This window comes from Vicugna pacos, chromosome 1 (genome assembly GCF_048564905.1).
Source record: "Vicugna pacos chromosome 1, VicPac4, whole genome shotgun sequence".
NCBI lineage: Eukaryota > Metazoa > Chordata > Mammalia > Artiodactyla > Camelidae > Vicugna > Vicugna pacos.
The window spans coordinates 28,040,481-28,065,097 of NC_132987.1; the positions used below are offsets into that span (position 1 = coordinate 28,040,481).

The following is a 24,617-nucleotide window of genomic DNA, read 5'->3' on the forward strand; positions in this document are numbered from 1 at the left end:
GTATGAAAACGAATATATGTATATTTATGTATGACTGAAGCATTGTGCTCTACACCAGAAATTGACATAGCACTGTAAACTGACTACACTTCAATAAAAAAAAAGTAAAAAAAAAAAAGTAATTAGGTTCCATTTGTTTATTTTTTGCTTTTATTTCCATTACTCTAGCAGCTGGTTTGAAAAAAATATTGCTGAAATTTATATCAAAGAGTGTTCTGCCTATGTTTTCCTCTAGGAGTTTTAAGACACTATACAGATTCAATGCAATCCCTATCAAACTGCCAATGACATTTTTTACAGAACAGGAACAAAAAATTTTTAATTTATATAGGAACACAAAAAGACCCTGAATAGCCAAAGCAATCTTGAGAAAGAACAGAGCTGGACGACTCATGCTTCCTGACTTTAGACTAGACTACAAGCTATAGTAATCAAAGCAGTATGGTACTGGCACAAAAACAAACACACATATCAATGGAACAGGATAGACAGTCCAGAAATAAACCCATGCACTTATGGTCAAATAATCTACAACAAAGAAGGTAAGAATATACAATGGAGAAAAGACAGTCTTTTCAATAAGTGGTGCTGGGGAAACTGCACAACTACATGTAAAAGAATGAAATTAGAACATTCTCTAACACTATATAAAAAAACTCAAAATGGATTAAAGACCTAAATGTAAGATAGGATACCATAAAACTTCTGAAGGAAATCATTGCTGGTTTATTTTGCATTTTCCTAATAACTAATGAGGCTGAGCATCTTTAACATGCTTATTTGCCTTCTCCCTATATATATTTGATGAAGTATCTGTTTAGTATTCTGCCCATTTAAAAAATAGGGTTGTTTCTTATTCCTGAGTCTTGAGACTACTTGATATATTCTGGATATAAGCCTTTTGTAAGATATGTGTTTTACAAATGAAAAACTTGACTTTTCATTTTAATAGTTTTTTTGGGGTTTTTTCCTGAAGAACAGAGGGCTTTTTTTTTTTAATACATCTTTATCTCTTAGCAATATTGTGAAATATGGGTGCATGGAATGACATGATGCCTAGGATTTTTGTAGATTCCTTAAGATTTTCTATATCGACATTCATGTCAATTGTGATTAAAGATATTTTCTTTTCCTATTTGTAGGCAACTTGTATTTTTTCTTTTGCAATACTGTGCTGGTTTGGGCTTATAAATCAATATAGAAGAGGAATGGAAACAATGGACGTTTTTTCTTGTTCCAGATCTTATAAAGCTTTTGGTCTTTCACGATTAAATATGAAGTTAGCTATAAGATTTTTTTTTTTTTGCAGCTACTCTTCATCAGATTAGGAAAGTTTTTCCATTCTTAGTTTGCTAAGAGTTTTTATTGTGGATGAATGTAGCTGAACTTTGTCAAATGCATTTTTTGTATTTATTGAAATAATCTTGTGGCTTTCTTTTTCAGTCAGTTAATACAATTGATTTTCAAATGCTGAACTAGATCTTCATTCCCTTTATAAATCCCAAATGGCCACAATGTTTTAGATGTTTTATCATTTTATAATTATTGCTGCTTTTAATTAATATTGGTTTCAGAATTTTGTGTCTATATTCATGTGCTATATTTGTTTGAAGCTTTCTTTTATTTTATTGCCTTTGTGTGATTTTGGTATCAGGGTTATGCTGGTTTCATAAAATGAGTCAAGAAGTTTTCTCTTCTATTTTCTGGAAGAGGTTGAATAGAACTGATAATATTTTTATCTTAAGGAATTTGTTCATTTTCTCTAAATTATCAAATTTATGGGCAGAGTTTTGTTGTTCATTGTATTTTCTCACTGTTTTTTAAACATCTCTATCTGCAGTGATGTCTTTTACTTTTTGGGTTTTTGTAGTTTGTATGTTTTTCCTTGGTCAGTTTGGGTAAATTTTTATCAATTGTATTGATTTTTTTTTCCAAAAAACTAGCTTTTGGTTTCACCAGTTTTCTATATTATAGTCCTGCATTTAATTTCATTGCTTTCTGCTTTTTATTATTTCCTTCTTTCTACTTACTTAGGGTTTCATTTGCTCTTCATTTTCTAGTTATTCAAAGTAAAGCTTAGGTTATTGATTTGAGACTTTTTTTTGGCCTAATGTAAGTCTTCACTGCTATAAATTTCCCTGTAAACTCTGCTTTAGCTAGAATTTTAATAAGTTATATTTTCATTTTGTTAAACATTTTCTACTTTCCCTTGAAAGTCCCTCTTTAACTCATGAGTTATTTATAAGTATTGTTCATTTCCAAATCTTTGGGGATTTTCCAGGTGTCTGTCTTTGTTCCTAGTATAATTCTGTTATGGTCATGAAACTTACTTTGTATAATTACAAGCCTTTTTAATTTATTAAGACTGGTTTTTACGGCCCAGAATCTTCTTTTATGTAAATGTTTCATGTGCAACTGACAAGAACGCATATTCTGCTATTGCTCGGGAGAGTACTCTTCTATAAATGTAACTTAGTTTGAGTTGATTAATGGTGTTCAGGCCTTCTATATCCTTGCTGATTTTCTTCTTGTTTTATTGTTTATTCAGACAGCAGTGTTGAAATCTCCAGCTAGAATTCTGGATTTGCTATTCCTTCTTCCAGTTCTAAGTTTTTACTTCTTGCATTTTGAAGCTCTTGTATTAGTTTTCTATTGTGCAAAAATTATAACAATATTATCAGCTTAAAATAACACCCATTTATTGTTTCCCAGTTTTTATGGGTCAGGAGTCCAGTCCTCTGTTCAGGGTCCCACAAGGCTGAAATCAAGATGTTAACTAAGTCAGTGACAGCATCTGAGATTCAAGATCTTCTTCCAAGATCACTTAGGTTATTGGCATAACTTAGTTCCTTAATTTTACATATCTGAGGCCCAGTATTCTTGCTGGCTACTGACTAGGTATTACTCTCAACTCATAGAAGCTCCCACAGTTTCTTCCATGTAGCACTTTCACAGACCCTCTCACAGCATGGCAGCATACTTCTTTCAAAGCCAGAAGGAGAATTTATTTCTTCACAAAGAGACCAAAAACCTTAAAGGAGGTTTTCCTGACTAAATCAGGCCCACAAAGGAAAATCTTCCTTTTGACTAACAGAGCCAAAATTGATTTGGAAAACTTAATTACATCTGCCAAATCTCTTCTTCTTTGCCAGAAAATATAACTTAATTCTAGGAGTGATACCCTAATACAGTTGCAGGTCCTGCCCACACTTGGAAAGAAAGGATTATACAGGGTGTGTACACCAGATAGGGGGACAAGGAGGGTCATCCTGGAATTCTGCCTACCACAACATTGACGGTAAGTACATGCATATTTAGAATTGTTATGCCTTCTTGGTGAATAGACCTTTTTAACATTATCTAATGCTCCTCTCTACCCCTGGTAATTTTCTTTGCCTTGAAATCTTTGTCTGATATTAATATAGCCACTATAGATTTCTTTTGATTAGTGGTTGCATGGTATACAATTTCCATGCTTTTAACTTATCTGTATCATTAAATTTAAACTAAATATATCATTAAATATAGCCAGTCTGACAATCTTTTTCACTAAAAATGTTTAGACCATTTACATTGGTATAATTAGATTCACCATGTTATTATTTGCTTTCTGTCTCCTTTTTTTGTTTCTCTTTCAATTCTTATGCATTTTGTTAAATTGAAATAAAAAAATTAAAATCTATCTACTGGATTTTTGTCTATACCTTTTCTACTATGCTTTTAGTATCTTATCTAGGGATTATACCATATATATGCTTTATATATATATATACACACACACACATATACATACAATACACATACTACATGTATCTTACCCCTCACAGCCTTCTTAAAGTCATAATTTTTCAATTTCAAATAAAATGTAAAAGCATCATAATTTCTACTACCTCTTACGTTATAGTTCTATATATTTCATCTACAAACACTGAAAACCCCAGCAGCAAATGTTACTATTTTAATTTTCAGTAGTCATTCATATTGAAAAAAATGGAAGGAGAAAAAAGTTTATTTACATTGATATTTACTATTTGTTTTCTTTCATTCTTGAAGTTCCGAGTTTGGTTTTTTATCATTTTCCTTCAGCTTGAGGAATTTCCTGTGGTATTTCTTTTAGAGAAAATATGTTGGAAAATAGTTCTTTAGTCTTCCTTCTTCTGAGGATGTTTTTATCCTTGAATGATATTTTCCCTTGATATAGAAGTTGATATAAAACTGTTGACAATTTTTCCAGCAATTTAGTGATGTTTTGCTTCTGTCTTCTAGCTTCCATGGCTTCTGACAAAAAAATCTGAAGTTATTTAAATACTTGTTTCCTTACAAGTAATATTTTGTTTTTCTTTGGCTGTTTTCATGAAATTTTATCTTTGGTGTTCAGCAGTTTTATTAAGATATGTCTGAGCATGGTTTTCTTTGTTTATTATGTTTAGAATTTGATGAGCTTCTTGAATTTGAAAATTTATGTCTTTTATTAAACTTGGGACATTTTTAGCCATTTTTCTCCCACATCAATTCATGTTTTCTCTTCCAGGACTCCACTGACACAAATTTTAGACATTTTGTCATTCTCCCACAAGTTGCTAATTTTTTCCAATCTTTTTTCACTCTGTTCTTCAGAATGGGTAATTTTTATTTTACTACTTTCAAGTCCATGGATGTTTTCTTTTGTCATCTCCATTCTGCTTTTAGGATAGCTATGAAAGTTTTTATCTCAGTATCATTTTAGTTAAGATTTTTAAAATATTTTTTATTTTTATCTCTATGCCTAGAAATTTTATATTTCCATCTACTTGAACAGTGTTTAGATTTACCTCTGGCACTTCAAAGTCTATGTCTAATGCTTCCAACATTTGAGAAATCTCAGAGTTTGTGTCTGTTGACTGGTTTTTCCATTGAGAATTGGTCATATGTTTTGTTTGTAAAAATATTATGTCATAATTTTGAATGTTATTGTGGACACTTAGGAGATTTCTGGGCCCCATTAAAATCCTTAGGACAGTACTGCTTTGATTGACAGGAAATCCAGGCATGTAGGTTCTGACTTCAAGTTTTGTGTTTCTGTAGGTATTGGTTCCAATGTGAATTCAGTTCTTTAAACTCTTTGTCATAATGTTTGTGTCTTTCACTCAGGGGTTAGTCTGGAACATGGTGCATTTTATGCAATAACAGAGTTCTCAAAAGATTTGCAATGCTTATTTTGTGTCCATTCCACTTATGTAACCAACTTATAATGTTAAGCCTGAGATTTGTGTCAGTTCATACACAGAATTATGGGATGTGCTTCTCTGTCTCTCCTCTTATAAATTTTCCCTCACTTTCTAGATCTCAGAGGTTCCATTTCTCAATTTCTCTGAAAAGAAAAATGGCTTTCTCTCAGAGTTTTAGCTCCTATCACTGTCATAATTCTATGAGACTGGGGCTGCCCTCAGGGCAAAGCAGTGAATTAGAAGGAAAAACAAACTAATAGGATTTCCCCCCACAATCATCTCACCACAGGGGTACCTTTCATGGATCCTATGACCAGAGTGAGATCATCTCTCAGGGTTTTAGGCCTCTGTGCCACCACTTTTGTTATGGCAGTGCTGCTGACCATCTGGGGCTCACTTGTAGAGTGAAATAGAAGAAGAAAGGAGAAAAACAAAAAAAGGGGGACTTCCTTCATTCTGTCTTTGGGAAGCCATCTGCCCCATCAGAAGGACATTCAAGTAACTCTTTGGAGAGACTCACATAGTGAGGAACTGAGGTCTCTGGCAACTGGAAATAAAATCTTTAGTCAACAGCCATGACAGTGAATTTAGAAGCAGATCCTCCAACCCCAATCAGATCCTGCCTCCCTTAAGATGATGCAGCTCCATCCAACATCTTGACTGCAACCCAATGAGAGACTCTAAGTCAGAGTTTCCCAGCTACACGGCCTCCAAATTGCTGATTCACAGAAATTGTGAGATGCTAAAAAAACAAGTTTATGCTGTATAGCACAGGGAACTATATTCAGTATCTTATAGTAACCTATAATGAAAAAGAATATGAAAATGAATATATGTATGTACATTATGAATAAACTATTATGCTGTACACACACACACAAAAGAAACTGTGAAATGATAAATGTGTGCTGCTTTAAGCCATTACAATTTGGGAGGTAATTTGTTACACAGCAATAGACAACTAAAACATAGTACAACTAAGGGAGCAGTATAAAGAAAGAGAGACAAAAAAAAAAAAAAACAAACCAGAATTTATAATGCAGCTCTGAGCCTAAGTTATTACTAATGTTTAATAAATAAATACTTTATGAAAAAGAAAAAAAACACTGAGAATTTTCTAATTTAGCAGCTTTAAGGTACCACAACTATAACTCAGCTTCTCCAAAGTACCTTATAAAGTTCTATTCCTTGGAAAAAGACCCAGAATTCCAGGTTCTCAAAAGTATTATTTTGGTTGATATAAATACTAGTTTAACTTTAATTCTAAAATGCTCTATTTTATGAAATAAAGAAAAAAAAACAGATAATGATTTAGCTAGAATTTTCTAACATGTTGGGGAGGAAGATGGGGTGGGTAGAGGGGAGTGGATATGTACAGAAAGCTTAGGCAAATCTTGAATGAGAATGGCTTCAAATTCCTACTAAAACACCAACTGCAGCAAGAAGTAATCATAAAGGCAGTCTTACTAATGCAAGTAACCAAAAACTTGTACTTTTACCCCACCCCGCCCCATATTGTTTAGTGATGGCTTTTTAACTTGTTTATGGAAAACTGAGGGTGATTTTATGAGCAAATAACAAATATAGCTCAGGGATGTAATTCTCTTTGGTTCAGTATTTAATAATCAGGTCTTGACTGTCACTAGATTTGATTGTACTCACAAGGTAATTATCCCTTAATATTGGAAATACTAGAAAGTTTACCCTTTGCTTACAGATTCTGCCCAAAGTACAGCTTACATTTATGACAACTGTCTTGCTCCTCAGTGGTAATGAATTATATTATACCTCTGAAAACACCTATGCCAGTGTTTGCTGGCAAAACAAGATCATCAGCAGGGTTTGTCTAACAATTGTATTTTCTTTAACACGGTGCCATTAAATCGCAACCACATTTCAGGGTAAAATATTCCACATGTTTTTCATCAGCCTTCTGGGAAGGGCCTAGTACTTTTCGTAATTTAATATTGGGGGCTTTGAGAAGCACAGAAAGAATCATTTTAGAGCACAATCGGTGTATGTGTGGTGAGGAAGAACATTCTCTTGGTCTGACTACACATACTGTCATACGGAGAAAAACAACCAATGCATATGTTGAAGTTTGCTCAGAAAATGGACACAATATTCATACTTTCCATCACAATTTAAGACTTACATACATGTTCTTTTTCTTTCTTTCAAGGAAAACTTATTCTCTGAGCATAACAGATTTAGTACAAATTACTCCAAAATTGCTGCCTCTGCAGTTTAGAAGTTATGATTGAAATGGAAAACTTTCTGAGCTCAAAGTACCAAGTCCTAAATATATTCTTGTATAATACAAAAAGTGTCAGTTGCGAAATGAAAACAGCACAAATACAATTATGTACAAACTAAACAGGGACCTTTGGGATGAAACCTGTTAAGACTATGAATATGACCTACCATGATTATCAATGAATATCATGACTTATTCAGTAAAAACACGACGAGCTTAAAATGGTGGCACTTGAGCAGTAACACTAATTTTACATTATCCAGGGACTATTAGAGGTAAAATGAAGACATTATTGAGGCTGACAAATAACCCACAAACCTAATTTTCACTGTTTTCCCCATCACACCTTCCCAAGAACTAATGATAAGCAGGCCAAATTACTAATTCAATATTCACCTTTTATATCCCCCCCGACTACTCATAGCTGGAAATATTCCCATGGAGTGAAATAGCCAAAAGGCATCTAGCCAGAAAAGAAGGGGGACACAAGCCAAGGATTGTGGATTGCTCACAGATTGGCTACTTAACCATCAAATAATGTAATTTTCTGGAAAGTGATGAGCTGTATTTTGACAAGATTTTTTATTGTGTGTGTACATGTATGTGTGTGTGTGTGTATATGTGTGTGTATATATATATATTTCTTTTCCCACTTCCTACCATATCTATACTAGGCTGAATAGGGCCAAAGTTTCATCTTCTACTTCTGATCTTAAAGTTTCTTTGTGTTGAGATTTGATGATTAGTGTATTTGCTTACATCTCTAATAGCACTGGCCAGTATTGGCCTATGATTAAGTTTGTCTGATGCCTGTGTCAAGATCTACATGATGCCATGGTAGGAAAGAACTGATGAAATACTTTGAATATATGACTCTTCTAGAAGTCATTTTTGCCCCTGAATGAGAGCACATGCTCTTGTTGGCTTGTATGCATGCTTCCAGTAAGGTAGATGTATTTGAAGGCCATACAGCTCATAAGCAGCTCTGAAGTCAAGTACACAATAGCCACACAATATTTAGTGTATATCTAACTGATTAAGATATAAAACTAACCAGCCAAATTAAAAATTCAGACACATTTTAAGTTTTGATGGGAAATGAGCTAAAAAGCAGATAGCTGGTTCAGAAACGGAATAAAGAGGTCACGGCAGGGGAAAATGAGGTGGAACTTTTTCCCATGATAGACCAAATACTTTACAACCATCGCCTATGTATATTTTCAGAAAGTCTACCTAGACCTGAACATCATGACTATTTCAATCCGAACAGCTCCATTTCACTCGAAAGAGGTTAATATTGGTTCGGGAATGGGCTACTAAAATGGACATTTTTGCTCACATTTTATTTGTTTTTAGTAGGACTTTATTTAGAGAGATGTTTAACTTAAATGTTTACTTTTAAAATTCCTTCATGTACAAAAGGGAGCCAAAGGATGCATTTACATTTTAAAGTGGTAGCAATTGCTGCATTTTACTTTTGCACAGGCTTTCCTGCACATAATTAGTTAAACATTTGTTCAAATGAGAGAAAGCACACAATTCCTCTGGTTATGTATGTCACTTGAATTATTAATCTTGTTGACAGAGTCTGGCAGCAAAAGCAGTAGACCCAAAACAATTCCTTCACTTCGTCTGACTTGAAAAAGCTTGCCAGTGCTTGCAGTAGATCTTTTGCTAAAAGGTAATGCTGACAGGGAATTGAGCAAAAGCTCACACTTAGAATACTTAATTTGGTTGATGTCAGTTTGCCCCTGGCAGGGAACTGTGTGTTTTGTTTTCTGCAATAGAAAGCACGTGGCAATACACGGTAAATCTTTCCAAGGATCCCGAGAACTGAGTTCGCTTCTTCCCACCCAGTTCTCAGTAATAATAGCTAATGATTACAATAGAGTTTCTGCTCTGAGAGCAGTTGGCTGAGTTCTCTAAGGTCAGAGACTGCCTTCAGTATCTCTGGCACTCTCTATAAGCTCTCAACAAATCAGGGTGTTGTGCTTATAGTAGAGGCCTACTTAGTATTTTTATTTTAATAAATAATTTTTGGTCCATTGAAAGTCATAGAGATGGGATGCTGTACTCCCAAGTCTCACTGACGATGCTCTTACCTCTGCACACTGAACCCAAGTTGTTCAGCTCACACAGTGGTTTCCAGTGCCTCATTCCCTCCAAGTCTATGGCTTCTGATGGGATGGAAATGCACTTTATGATGTGTCTGAGCTGTGAAAATCAAAGAATAAAACGTGAAACCTGCAGGCAAAAAAATGTACATCTAAGGACTTGATAAGTGTGCTCACTGCCATGCTATATAGCAAGTTACAATCAGTTCCTAATTTAGTGGTGAGGAACTTGGTGTCCTTAGATTTGGGCTGGACTGAAGTTGAACCTTTTCACCTTGAATAGAAGAAATCTGTTGTGTACATAAGATTATCTTTTTGAAAATGATTATTTAAAAATATTGGCATGATTATTTAATATCAATGCTTTTATTAATTACTAATAAATTCTATTTATCCATTGTAGCAGACCCAATCAGGTATCTGCTTAGGAATACTACCTTGATGGTTAGAATTCTTCTTCTAGAAGGTAATAAACTGTATTTAAATAAAACATGTAATCCCAGCTCCTAGTTTATCCCTCAGTCTGTAAAGCTTTAACTCACCATCAAAGTATAGTAAATCCACTAGATTATCTGCCCTTTAGGAAAAAAGACTGAATCTGTGTGTGTGTGTGTGTGTGTGTGTATCCCCCAAGCACTAAACACAGTGCCTGATACATGACAGATGGTTATTAATGTTTGAGGAATGAACTAATGTATTTTGCTCTCATTATTTTGACTTGCAAAGAAATTACATTTTGCTGCTAAGTTTTACATGCGGATGGTATGTTAATGTTGTTAGAGGGCAGTCCACCCCAGAAATAAGATAGGTCAGATACATCTGATTACTTGTTCAGACAAATATAGGAGTCAACACTAGAGTGGGGAACAGTAACTACCAGGTATTGCACATGCCAATGTGTCTAGCTCTTTAAATCCATTTCCTTAGATGGTTCTCCCAATGCTCACAATATCTACAAATGGGTATTATCGTCCATTTTCACAGATGAACAAATCAAGACTCACAAAAGCAAAAGCAATAACAAATGACTCCAAAGCTTTGTGGTTTCAACAGAGAATTCTTTCTCACCACCATTCCTTGTCCATCACATGCTGCAGGTATACTCCCTGTCATCTTTACCCTGCACTCAGCCTTAAGGAGCAGCCCATAGCATGGTTGTTGCCAGACTCATGGCAGTGACTAGAAGACATCACAGCAAATCCTGAGTTGCTTCTTAAATGTTCTAAGTCACTTTTGTTCATATATCACTGGTCAAGACAAGTCACGTGGCCAAGCTGATTTCAAGAAAGCATGGATATATAATCTTCCCATGAAGAAGGGCACCTCACAAAAGGGAATGGATAGTTTGAGCAAGAACACAATACACCACTATAGTAGCAAGAGCTGACCTGATCACAAGCCTGTGGTTAAAATAAAAGATCCCTGTCCAGAAATGCAAGGGCTGCTGACAGCCATGGAGATGACCTGTAAGGCAGTTTGAGCACTTTTTCCCTTCTTTTGTTTCTTCTTAGTTTTGCACCAAGACTCTCTGTCATCTGCACTTCTGTGATATAGACTAGGATATGAACTCCATCTCATTCATGAGCTTAAACACCTCTATTAGCCTCTCTGAACCATTTTTTTCCTCCATCTATAAAATAGGGATCTTCATAAGACCTACTTCCTGGGATTAGATATTGAAAATAATGCACTTAGTATAATGCTTGGTATGCAGAAGACTTTTTTTAAATGGTTCACAATAATGGTACAAGGAACCACTGTCAGTAAGTTAATCACCAGGAAATGGTGTATTCCTCAAATTCAAAATCCAAGAATGTTATGACAGTGTCTGCAGACCTCTTAGTCTGAGAAATGTTGAGTTAGTTGTTTGACAAAAATGTGTAGAATGTAGAGAGATGGAATTTTAGAAAAACAAACACAAAATGACAACCAATAGATCTCTGTCTCAGCAAGGCCTCTTAGGAACATCGAGGGTTGTGTAGGTAAAAAATATCTGAAAAGTATAGGTTCACAAACTTCTAGTTCCCTGAACTTTTCCCTGAACTTTAAAATATAATTTTCACCTTGTTTTTGGATAAAGAAAAATAGCCAATGAGCTCTTTTCTCTTGCCAATAAAGTTACACCATAAGTGATAATAGCTCAGCACTGATTTCTCAACATATTTCTCTTTAGTTCTCTAGTTTAAGTCAGAGTGTCCCAGATTGGCTTCATCACTCTTTTTGGATCTAAAAACTGCTAAGAGAAGGGGAAATTATGCAACAGATCCTCCGCTGCACGGCATGTTATCCAGCCATGTGACCACATGTATGGCTGTCTGCCTTGCCTAAGTGTTCCTATGACACAACTCTCCATGGCCATGTCTCACGGAACCAAAAGTTCAGGAATTTTTTTTTTAATCTGTGAAGCATAAAACAACTAGTTTTATCATTACATTTTTTGTTGTGTGAGTATGTAGAATTGATGACTTGGCCAGAAGGTTTTTCATAGCCATAACAAAAAACAAATTCAGGAGAAAAATTAACATTGTAAGAAAATTCTTTGGCTAAAAAATACTAATTATCTAGGAGGTTAGAGAAAGCCATGGATTCAAGCATAAGAGAAGGTGGGTAGAGAGAGAAACCTAAGGAGTAACATGTCTTTCAGTCACTCTTTGCCTAGTATTTTGGCATAGTAGCCACAGGAGCTCAACTCCACTTAAAAACAGTGTATCTGTCCCTACAGATTTTGCCAAGTTACCTCCCTCCCTCCTGTCTTCATCTAAATCTCAGAGAAAAATCTAGAACACAGTGTATTTATTTCAATATAGTTTTATCTAATGTCTCAATTCTCCATTTTAATAGCAATATCATGAAGTTAATATGTATTATTATTTTTCTCATTGCTTTAAAATATTTTGAGGCTTGAAATAAGAAGACTTCAGTTTCCAGTATTGGCAGGTTTGGTGATTCGGATCAACTCTCTTACTGAAAAGAGCTAACAAGCTCAAGTACGTTATTAAAAACAATCCTTTTTTAAAAAAACTATGAAGAGCTGACAATACAGTAAGGAAGGACTGATCAAAAACTGAAAGAAAAATAGGACCCTAGAGAGATAAGGAAAACTGGGAACTGCTTTTGTGCTGAGGGCTTTTGTGACCTTAGCAAATGCGACCTTTCATTTTGAAAGCCTCTTTAGTGAGAGGGATAGAAATTAAATGCCCATGTCTGACTGAAATAGGAATCTAACAGCAGATTGTCGCTGAAATAAGCTGGACCGCCAACATCACTGTGAGTGAATCAGAAGTAGAAAAGCCCTCACAGGCCCTTGCAGCCTGAGATCATGTCACAAGGGAATGAATTTCAAGCCCTGAACGTGAAATAAGGGGTCCAAGTTGGCAGCACAGAAACAAAGGCAAATCCTCTCTAGAGAAAGAAGCCTTTATCTTAAGCCCCAAAATATTCCTTAAACAAGTTTTCAAGTACAATGAGCAGTATACAGTCAAAGATAATCAAACTTAGTAGGAAGTAACATACCAGGAGTGGAAACAGCAGAATCAATAGCAGCAGACCCCCAAGGGCTTCCGATGTAAAAGACACCAGTCACAGACAATAAACAAACCACAGTTACACTGATTATTATTATCTTCAAGGCAAAAAAGGTATCTGCAGGAACAACAAGCAATACAAAGTGACAGATTTGAAAGTGATCCACAAACCCCTAGAAATAAAAAAATATATATATAAATGAAGAATTCTATGAGTAGATTGGACACAAAGAATTAGTATACTGGGAGATGAGAAGAAATTATGCAGAACACAGCAGAGAGAGACAAAAAGGTGGAAAGAAGCAGAAAAGAGAATCTGTGACATGGTTTCAGGAATGAGAAGGTCTAACATGCTTAATCAGAATTCCAGAAGTTCCAGAGACAGAGACTGAGGCAGGTATAATATTAGAAGAGATAATGTCTGCATGTCAGCAAAACGGAGGGCTAGAGGTGCCAACACTCATCTCCCCCATAAAACAACAAGAATAAATAAAACAACAAAAATTGAAGCAAACCGCTCAGGGAGATTTCTAGACTATATTAAAGTAGCAGCAAAAACTCTGCAGAGCTCAAAAATTAAGCAGTGGGGAGTTGCTGGGCTCTAGGAGGAATCCCCTCGGAGGAAGTTCATCATGCAGGGAGAAGGAAAGCAGGAGAACCCAGCAACCTTCACCACTGGGGACGACTGCAGCTTTCACTACCGAAGTCTCCCCCATTCCTCATGGATTGTGAGCCCAGCTAACAGAATAGCCAGGAGTGCCCGCCTCTGCATCTACTCCCTGAGACTAGATCTGTTGCTGAGGTAAGACTTGCCTTCAGGTACCCCAGTTGCTGCTGTGCCCCACTCTCAGGGATAAGGTGCCACAGCATCTGACCATATATAGGACCAGAGCTGCCACTGCTCAGTGCCCACCCATGACCCCAGGTCAGGGCTCTGTCCCAACATTACCAACTTCCACTGCCGAGCCATGACCCCAGCATCCCAAGTCAGGCTTTGGCTGTCACTATGCTCCCTCCACCCTGAGTCCCACCCACAGGGTGCCAGGCTGTAACTCGGAATGGCCATTGCCAGAGGTGCTGATGCTGCCCTGAGACCCACCCCCCTATCCCAGGTCAACACTGAACCATCATTACTGAGACTGGGCTGCTGCTGCCCTATGTCTCAACTCCTGGGTTCTTTTTTGCTGTTGCTGCTATCAACTTTTTTTATACACTTTATTTTTTTTGAGCAGTTTCAGGTTTACAGCAGAATTAAGCAGACAATACAGAGTTCGCACACAGCCCTCCCCACCCACACATATACTCCCCTACCCTCAACATCCCTCATCAGTGTGGCATATTTGGTACAACCGATGGACCAATATGGACACATTATTATCAACCAAAGTCTATAGTTTACATTAGGATTCACTCTTGATGTTGCACATTCTATGGGTTTTGACAAAACGCATGACATGTAGTCACCACTATAGTATCACACAGAATAATTTCATTGCCCTAAAAATCTCTTGTGCTTCATCTATTCATTTCTCCCTCCCTCTCTCTCCCCAAACTCCTGGAAACCATGGTCTTTTTATTGTTTCTGTAGCTGTGCCTTTTCCAGAATGTCACTTGGTTGGAATCACAGTTTATAATTTTTTCAGACTGGCTTCTTTCATTTAGTAATATATTTTTTAAGTTTCTTCCATGTCTTTCATGGCTTGATAGCTCATTTCTTTTTTTTTTTTTTACTGCACATATACTTTTAAATTTACATATATGTACTGTCCATTGTTTCTAAGAATATTTAGAGTTTTAGCTTTTTAAACTTACACAGTTACAAAGGCATAAAGCCAACCATAAAATAAGAATTAATTCAAAAAGATACATACACCCTGCTATTAACAGCAACATTATTTATAATTGCCAAGATATGAAAGCACCCTAAGTGCACATCAATAGTTGAATAGAAAATGAAGATGCAGCATATATATATATGTAATGGAATACAACTCACCCATAAGAAAGAAGGATATTTTGCCATTTGCAGCCCTTCGTTCACTTTTTTTTTCACTTCAAAAACCAGAATTTTATAACCAGCATAAACATTTCCATTACATCAAAAACAACGGAACACCTAGAAATAAACTTAACCAAGGTTATCTATACTCTGAAAACCGAAATGACACAAAGAAATGGAAAGATTTCTTGTGCTCTTGGATTGGAAGAATCAACACTATCAAAATGGCCACACTACCCAAAGCAATCCACAGATCCAATGCAACCCCCATCAAAATACTCAAGATTCCTCACAGAACTACAACAAACAATTCCAAAATTTATAAGGAACCACAAAAGGCCCCGAACTGCCAAAGCAATCTTTTGTAGGTTTTTTTTTTTTCTGTCTTCTTTTTGTTCTCTTTTCTTATGGTTTGATGACTAAAGAAGGTCCTTCAATATTTGTTATACAGCTGGCTTGGTGGTGCTGAAATCGTTTAGCTTTTGTTTATCTGTGAAGCTTTTGATTTCTCCATCAAGTTTGAACGAGAGCCTTGCTGGATAGAGAATTACTCTTGATTGTAAGTTTCTCCTTTCATCACTTTAAATATATCTTGCCACTCCCTTCTGGCTGTAGAGTTTCTGCTGAAAAATCAGCTGATAACCTTAGGCTATTTGTTGCTATTCTCTTGATGATTTTAATATTTTCTCCTTATCCTTAATTTTTGTCAATTTGATGACTATATGCCTCAAGATAGTGGAGTGGTAGGACCAAGAGCTTGCCTCTCCTCATGACTATAACAAACTACAACTAACTGCTAAACAACCATCGGAGAAAAAAAAGACTGGAACCTAGCAAAAAAGATCTTCTGCAACTGGAAACATAAAAAGGGAACCACAGCAGGATAGTAGGAGGGGTGTGCTCGCGATATAATTGGGCTCCATACCCTCCAGTTGGCGACCCACAAGCTGAAGAATAGTTAAGTCGCAGAGGCCCTCCCACAGGAATGAGAGCTCTCTAAGCCCCACGTCAGGCTCCCCAGCCTGGGTTCCGGCAAAGCCTGTAGAAGGAATCCACAAACACAGAGAAAGATAGATGGCATGAGGCAGCAAAGGAATATCTCCCAGGACAAGGCATAAGATAAAATCCCAGAAGAAGAAATAAGTGATGAAGAGATAGGCAATTTATCTGAGAAAGAGTTTATTTATTTTAATGGAGGTACTAGAGATTGAACTCAGGACCTTGTGCATGCTAAGGATGCACTCTACCACTGAGCTATACGCTCCCCCCGAGAAATAGTTTAAAGTACTGATGGCCAAGATGTTCAGAGAACTCAAGAGGAGTATAGATGCACAAAGTGAAGTTTTTAGCAAAGAGTTGGAAAATATAAAGAATTGAAGAGTTGAAGAATAAAATTACTGCAATCAGTAACACACTAGAAGGAACCAAGAATAGACTAATTGAGGCAGAAGAATGGATCAGTGAGCTAAAAGACAGATTAGTGGAAATAACCACTACAGAACAGAAAAAAGAAAAAAGAATGAAAAGAAATGAGGATAGTTTAAGAGAACTCTGGGACAACATGAAGCACACTAATATCCGCATTATAGCGGTCCCAGATAGAGAAGACAGAAAGGACCTGAAAAAATTTTTGGAGAGATAATCACTGAAAACTTCCCCAACTTGGTCAAGGAAACAGTTACTCAAGTCCCATGAAGTGCAGAGAGTACTACACAGGATCAATCAAAGAGCAACCCCCTGGGTTCTTAATCATGGTTCTGAGCCACATTATCAGGAGTACTACCGTTGCCCTGAGCCGCACCTGCCCCCCACCTCAGTTGTGGCTTTCATACATCTTTGCTAGGATTGACTGCTGCTGCCCTGAGCCCTGCACCAGGGTAAAGATCATAATTCTGACCCATCAGTGCTGAGACTGTGCTGCCACTGCCCTGAACTCCACCCACCAGAACCCAGGTCAAAGCTCTGATCAGTTATTATCAGGGCTGTGCTGCCACTGCTTTGAGCCCATTTCCCCAGGCACCAACATGTGGCGTTAACAGACCACCACCAGAGTCATGCTGCTGTTATCCTGTGACTAACTCTGGACCCAGAGTTGAGACTTTGACCCACCATCCTCATGATGTGCTACTATTGCACCCTGTCCCTTGGGTCCAAGACACTTCTACACCTTTTCATCTCAGGGCCTGTGCCACTGCTGCATCCCTGCCTCCTCCCATCCACACCTGTCTGCTGGAGTCACAGCAGTGAGCCCCTGAGACCAAGGTATCAGTTCCATGGGATATCTGCATATAGCCATACCCTAGACACCAGTGCTACAGCTATAGCAAATGCACCTACACCCCATGATCCAGGTGCTGTGGTAGTTCCACGTGCACCTGATCCTAGGACCCTGGCTCTAAAGCCAATCTGAAAAAAGTAGGAGATCACTGAGTATTCCCTCAAATGCACAGACATCAGTGCAAACCCATCAGAAACATGAGCAAGGTAATATATACAATAATATTTCAATAACCAATCACCCAAAATGGAGATAGTTATTTGAAAAAGAATTCAAAATAATTATTTAAAGGAAGCTCAGTGAGATTGAACAGAACACAGACAAACAATGAACTTAGGAAACATGAACAAAATAAGAACTTGAACAAAAATAGAAATCATAAAAAAGAATCAAACAAATTCTGGAGATGAGTAATACAATGAATAAAATGAAAAATGCAACAGATAGCTTCAACAGTTGGCTCAATCAGGTAGAAGAAAGAATCTGTGACCTTGAAGACAGATCTCTTGATATTAACCAATCAGAGGAAAATAAAGAAATCAGAACAAAAAAGAGTAAAAAAGCTTAAGTGAACTGTGGGACATGATCAAAAGAAACAATATTCACACTGTGGGAGTCCCAGAAGGAGAAGAGAGGGAGAAAGGGACAGAAATCTATTTAAAAAAATAATGACTGAAAAATCCCCAAATCTGAGGAGAGATATGGCCATCCAAGTACAGGAAGCTCAAAGATCCCCAAACAGATTCAACCCAAAGAGATCTTCACTGAGACACATTATAATCAAGCTGTCAAAAATCAAAGACAAGGAGAGAATCCTGAAAGCAGCAAGAGAAAAAAAGAATCATTACATACAAAGGAATCCTGATAAAGCTATCAGCAGATTTCTCAGCAAAAACCTTACAGGCCAGGAGAAAGTGGGATGATATATTCAAAGTTTTCAAAGAAAAAAAAAAAAGCCAACCAAGAATACTTAACTCAGCAAAACTGTCATTCAGTAATGAAGAAGAAATAAGACTTTCCCAGACAAACAAAAACTGAGACACTTTATCACTACTAGGCTACCCTATAAGAAATGCTAAAGGAAGTTCTTCAAGCTGAAACGAAAGGACACGTTAGTAACATGAAAACATATGAAAGTATAAAATTCACTGGTAAAGGTAAATATATCATCAAATTCAAAATACTCTAATATTGCATGGTGGTGTGTAAATTTCCTTGAAATCTAGAACATAGGGACAAAAGTGTTGAAAATAACTATAACTATAAAATGATGTTAACAGATATGCAATACAAAAAAGATACAAATAGAGGCATCAGCATAAATTATAGAGGGGCTAGTAAATGGGTAGAACTTTCTTATGCAATTAAAGTTGTTAAATTGTTAAATTATGTTATCAGCTTAAAATAGGCAGTTACAACTATAAAATGTATTATGAAAGTCATATGGTAAACAGAGCAAAAACCTATAATAGATACATAAATGATAAAGAAATTATCACAGCAAATCACTACAAAAATCAACTCACAAAAACAGTAAGAAAAAAAGGAAGTACAAAACAATCAGAAAACAATTAAAAATGACAATAGTTAAGTCCTTATCTATCAATAATTACTTTAAATGTAAATGATTTAAATTTGCCAATTAAAAGACACAGAGTGGCCAAATAAATAAAAAAGACCTATCTATATGCTGCCTACAAGAGACTCACCTAAGCATTAAAGAAATTCACAGGCTGAAAATGAATAGATGGAAAAAATTATTTCAAGCAAATGGAAATCAGAAGAGAACTGGGATACCTATATTTATATCAGACAAAATAAAATAAAAAGTTCTAACAAGAGACAAAGAAGGCCATTACACAATGATAAAGGGGTCAATCCATCAAAAGGATATTACAATTGTGAATATACAGAACACCCAATGTTGGAGCACCTAAATATATTAAATCATTAACAGATCTGAAGGGAGAAATAGACAGCAATGCAACGGTCTTAGAAAACTTTCAGCAACAGACAGATCATCAAGAGAGAAAATAAATAAGGAAATAATGAATCTGAATGACACTTTAAACAAAGTGGACCTAACAGACAGATATATACAGAATATTCCATCCAATAGCAGCAGAATACACATTCTTTTCAAGGGCACACAGAATATTCTCCAAGATAGATCACATGATAGATTTAAAAAAAAAGTATTAACAAATTTAAGAAGATTGAAATAACACCAAGTATCTTTTCCAACAACAGTATGAAACTAGAAATCAGCAACAGGAAGAAAGGTAGAAACTTCACAGATACGTGGTGATTGAACAAAATGCTCCTGAACAACCAGTCAAGGAAAGAAGACAAAAGGAAAATCAGGAACATGTTGAAACAAAAGAAAATGGAAGCACAACATATCAAAACCTTTGGGATGCAGCAAAATCAGTTGTAAGTGGTAAATATTCACAATAAGAAACAGGAAAGATCCCAAACAACCTTACTTTACACCTCAAAGAACTAGAAAAAGAATTAAGCCCAAAGCTAGCAGAAGGAAGGAAACAACAAGGATTAAAGCAGAAATAAATGAAAAAGAGACCACAAAAACAATAGCCGGAATCAACAAAACTAAGTGCTGGTCTTTGAAAAGATAAACAAAATTGTCAAGTCTTTAGGTGGATTAACTAAGAGAAGAGGAGAGGATCAAAAGAAGTAAAATCAAAAATGAAAGAGGAGCCATTACAACTGACACTACAGTAGTACAAAGGATCACGAGGGACTACTATGGAAAATTATATGCCAACAAACTGGATAACCTAGGAAAAAGCAGATAAATTCCTAGACATGCGACATATCAAGACTACATCATGAATAAGTAGAAAATCTAAACAGGCCAATAACGAGTAAGGAGATTGAGTCAGTACTCAAAAAACTCTCAACACACAGAAGCCTAGGACCAGAAGGAATTCTACCAAATATTTAAAGAATTACTGTCAATAGTTCTCACAGTTTTCCAAAAAGTTGAAAAGAAGGGAACACCTTCAAACTTATTTTTCATAACCAGCATTACCCTGAAACCAAAGACACTTAAAGAAATGAACATTAAGGACTAATATCCCTGATGAACACAGCTGCAAAACTCAACAACATATTAGCAAATTGAATTTAATAGCACATTAAAATGATGATTCACCATGATCAAATGGATGTTCACCTCTGAAGGGGAAAGAGATGATCAGTTCCCCAGATGTGCTACTGTATTGTGAATGGTGAAGAGTCCTGACCACAAGGCCTTGGATCTAGTGGGCCTGCTGGCTGCTATCTGCATTCTTTCAATAAAAACCTCCTAGCGAAAGAAATACACTGACATCGCAAGCTGAAAGAAAGATTAATGTTATGATTTTTGTTGTAGCACACATTGAGGATTTAATTTTGCTTCATGTTGAAATAATATCTGAATACTTAAAAAATTCTAACAGTAGTAAAGGACATAAAATGATAATCAGTCCTTCTTTTACCCTAAACTTCAGTCCACAAGATTCCCTATGTTTTATTTTTTCTTTTACTTTAAAATTTTGTATCCTTCCAGTAATATCCACCTATATACAACTGACCCTTGACCAACACAGGGGTTAATCTGCACATACTTATAGTCAGCCTTCCATATCCACAGTTCACCCACATCCTTGGATTCAACCAACCATGGACCATGTAGTACTGCAGTATTTACTATTGAAAAATATCCAAGAATAAATGGACCCTTGCAGTCCAAACCCATATTGTTTCAGGGACAGCTGTACTTCCATACAGCTCTTGGCTTTAGAAAAACATGGTAGGTTGTAACACATTGTGAGGTACCTTTTTGAGACATTCAGAATTTTATTGATGTATTTTGTAGTTGCCAGCTAATCCTGCCCAAATTTCTGTCTTAGAACAGTGACTTTATTAAATTAAATGTTTTCTAAAACATCACAGAGCCCATAATTGTTAACACAATTTGCCAAAGTGTATTTAATTAGTCCAGTTTGTTACGCATGTCTTGGACAGGAAAGTAAATAGCAATTCTGTAATAGCAGTAGTCCTATTGCTGTGTTAGGGAATGAAAGAGAAATTACTTCTCGGATATATAAAGCAGCCAAACAAGCTTCAAACAATCTTGATATAATGTAGAAATTTTTCACGTTGTTTTTTAAAACCATGAAGTCTTCAAGATGTGTTCATAGCATCTACTCCATAGACTTTATTATTATCACAAAATTTTTATTGTTAATTGAAGTTTAGCCTCACCTAGTAATTTTCTGATCCATGGTTTATCTGTTAACTTTTTTCTACACAAGTTCTGTAGGGTCTAGGTCCTCTACTACTAAAAAACAATTGTCATTTTCCCCGTAATGTTCTTTCTCATTGATTTCATTTTTTTTCCTTTTCAGGAACATTTGCTTCCAGATTTACTTCAGTATTCTTCCTTTCTTTCATTCTCATCATCCTGGTTATCTCTAATGAGGCTGTACTTTCTCATCTTCACCCAGTCCCTGAGGGAAGTCCTTCCTCCCACCTTCTGCATCAGATGCTTTGAGGAGGATGTGTGTGCTTTCCTGCTGTCACTGTCTTAGTCAGAGTATGATGTGTGTGAAGGGGAGAGCAAGTAAGTGATAGCTGAGCAGTGTTAAGTCAAAGTTAAGTGTTGACCTAAACCCTGTACAAATCTGGTCTTTGTGAGTTTTGGTAGGATCTGTAGGAAAGATTTAAAAACAAAAATAGCTAGCATCACTTTATCCCACTGGCTGCAAAACCCATTACCGATTCCCACATAGTCACTTTCCTCTTTGGAAACTTGTCAGGATTCTTTTGGATGTAAATGACAGGAAACTCAGCCTAACCTGGCTTAGGCAAATAGGAAGATTTTCATCTCACGTAGCTGAACAGGCCCAGAGGACACCACTGGGAGCTGGATTCACTCCTTTGGCTCACTCAGGCTCCATACTGCTTCCATTCTCAGACGGCCCATTCTCTCTTTAAGGATGGCTATGAGGGCATCCATTTCCAGTGAAAAAAACAAAATCCCAGAGTATTTTTTCTGGGACGATACACTTTTGAAGAGTAGGTAGAAGGGCTTCTCTATATAGCAGCAAAATGAAAAGATATTTACATGTCTGTGGAGTAATTTTTGAGTTTAAGGTAGCTTTTGAGTTACTTTGGATGGTACATACCCAATAAAAGTGAGTTAATTGAGTGCTAAAAAAGCATATAAGTATTTAAGTCCCAGAATTAACTGTCTCTCCCCCCAAAAAACATTTCTAATGTAAAAGAAAGGAAGATGAATGAGAAGGAGGAAAAGGAGGAAAGAGTATTATTTTGGTAACCTGGGTTTGGATTTTATCTCCAGCAATGAATTGGTATCTAACCTGAGCAAATTACTTGACATTTTTGAGCATCAGTTTCTTTCCGTCATAGAGATAATACTTTTAGAGTGCTTTTCTCCTAGTTCATGCTGATGAAGTGCAATGCTGTAGGTTAAGCTCTTTACATAGTACCCACATACAAAAAGCTCTTAATAAATATCAACTATCATTATTAACACTGAACCTGAAACACACCAACAGACTCTCTATTTTTACTCTGTTCATTCTTCTGGCTGCAGTTTTTATTCTATGCGTTTATTTTATTCAGGGACTGACCCGAGTTTTGTGGGGCTTAAAGCTCATACAATTTTGAAGGATTTTTAAGTGAAAGCATAGAATATTGTGAATACAAATTAGAGACAAAGGTTAATAATTAAATTTGAAAAATTATAAACAACTACAAATATATAAATGATGGTAAATCTTGCTATAAATATCACAAATCTAGAAAACTAATAATACTTTAATTTTGATAAATTAACTCCTCACACACCTCTGAAGTACTCATTTTTCTTTTTTGGTTGCACATCCTATGGTTGCCGTATCCTATCACAGCAGTTTTGTAGTATTTTCACGGGAGAGAGTAGAAAAAGTAATCCAGCCTTCCCTTAAATGGTCAATTTTATTTGAAAGTTACTGATGGTTTAGCAGTTTCCTTCAGCTTTACAGCTCGTGACTGATAATGTAACATAAGTAACTGTAGTTCCAGTTTCACTGAGATGGCACTGCTTGCAGGGGCAGATCCTTAGATGACTGAAGCTCTTTGATCTCAAGCTGGATGTTCCTTGGTAGCTTGTGTCTAAGTCCTAGCTGCTGCTGTTTCCTGTCCCACCTCTGCCACGAGTCCTGCTGTGGGTGGGGAAGTAGATGGTGAAGTACCATCGTCTATCAATGACCTTTGAGTAGGCAGCAGGGCAGAATTTCATTCATGTTCTTTTCCTTGGAATCAGAATCTGGTTACTCTATGAAGTCCCCCTGGAACAGAACTGCCACTGGGGCCTGGAGTATGTGGAGGTACGGCTGATAGCCTGTAAACCTCATGTATGGATCTAAGGCCAGCAAGAGCGCAGAGAGGATGATCCCCCAATCCGGAGTGCTGATTCGTCCCTGTGTAGGATTTAACTAGCAAATAAAAATAAAGGATGCTTGGGATATACTTACACTAAGAATTATTCAGTGTTACCTGAAATTCAAATTTAACTGGGCATCTTGTTTTTCATTTGGCAACCCTATCACTGTGGCTCTACATGACAGCTTTGTAAAGGGTACATGCAAATAAGGGCCGTAAAACTTAATTTTCAATCAGACTCATTTTAAATCTGCCCTCTGATTCTAATATAAAGCTTAACATTTGTTCCTTTTAAATGAGATGTTAAATCTAAAGTACCTGATTTGAATAGAAGCTCAAAAGATGTTGTTTTCTCTTCACTTTCCCCTTTCAAGCCCATTTTGTTAAATTTGGCTCATTACTGCAACACATCAGTCTTTTAAAGTCTTAATTCTACAGTATATCACATTAACTATTCTTCTAGTTTTGTCTGATCCTTAAATTGCAGTTAAGTCAGCCCCTTTAACATTACGACACAGGCAAATTATCTTTGTTGTTGAAGATTACAAGAACTGTCATTCTGGGTCCTACTGCTTTTATAAAACAGCAGGCCTAATAAAGGCTAGATCCCCGAACTACAGAATTTAGATTTTTTTCTTTGATTATGGGAATCTTTTCACAACGTACATGTATATTAAATCATCACATTGTACACTTTAAACATGTTACAAGTTTGTCTGTCAATTATACCCCAATAAAGCTAAAAATAAACACAATAAAACTCAACATTTTGAAGCAAAAATTCA

The 24,617-nt window shown here is 36.3% G+C and overlaps 1 protein-coding gene across 17 annotated transcripts in view; it reads right to left on the reverse strand.

Moving 5' to 3' along the window:
- The window catches only part of IGSF10 (immunoglobulin superfamily member 10), a 206,289-nt gene that overhangs the window by 44,498 nt on the left and 137,174 nt on the right, over window positions 1–24,617 (reverse strand). For 15 of the 17 annotated variants that reach the window (XR_012071792.1, XR_012071801.1, XR_012071805.1 and 12 more), the window contains 2 exons: window positions 13,092–13,220; window positions 9,567–9,678 (listed from right to left, as the gene is read on the reverse strand). The exons of 1 other annotated variant lie outside the window; for it this stretch is intronic. The gene's annotated coding sequence lies outside the window, so the exon portion shown is untranslated. The remainder of the gene's footprint in view (window positions 1–9,566; window positions 9,679–13,091; window positions 13,221–24,617) is intronic. One more of the 17 variants, XR_012071790.1, reaches the window with a different exon arrangement.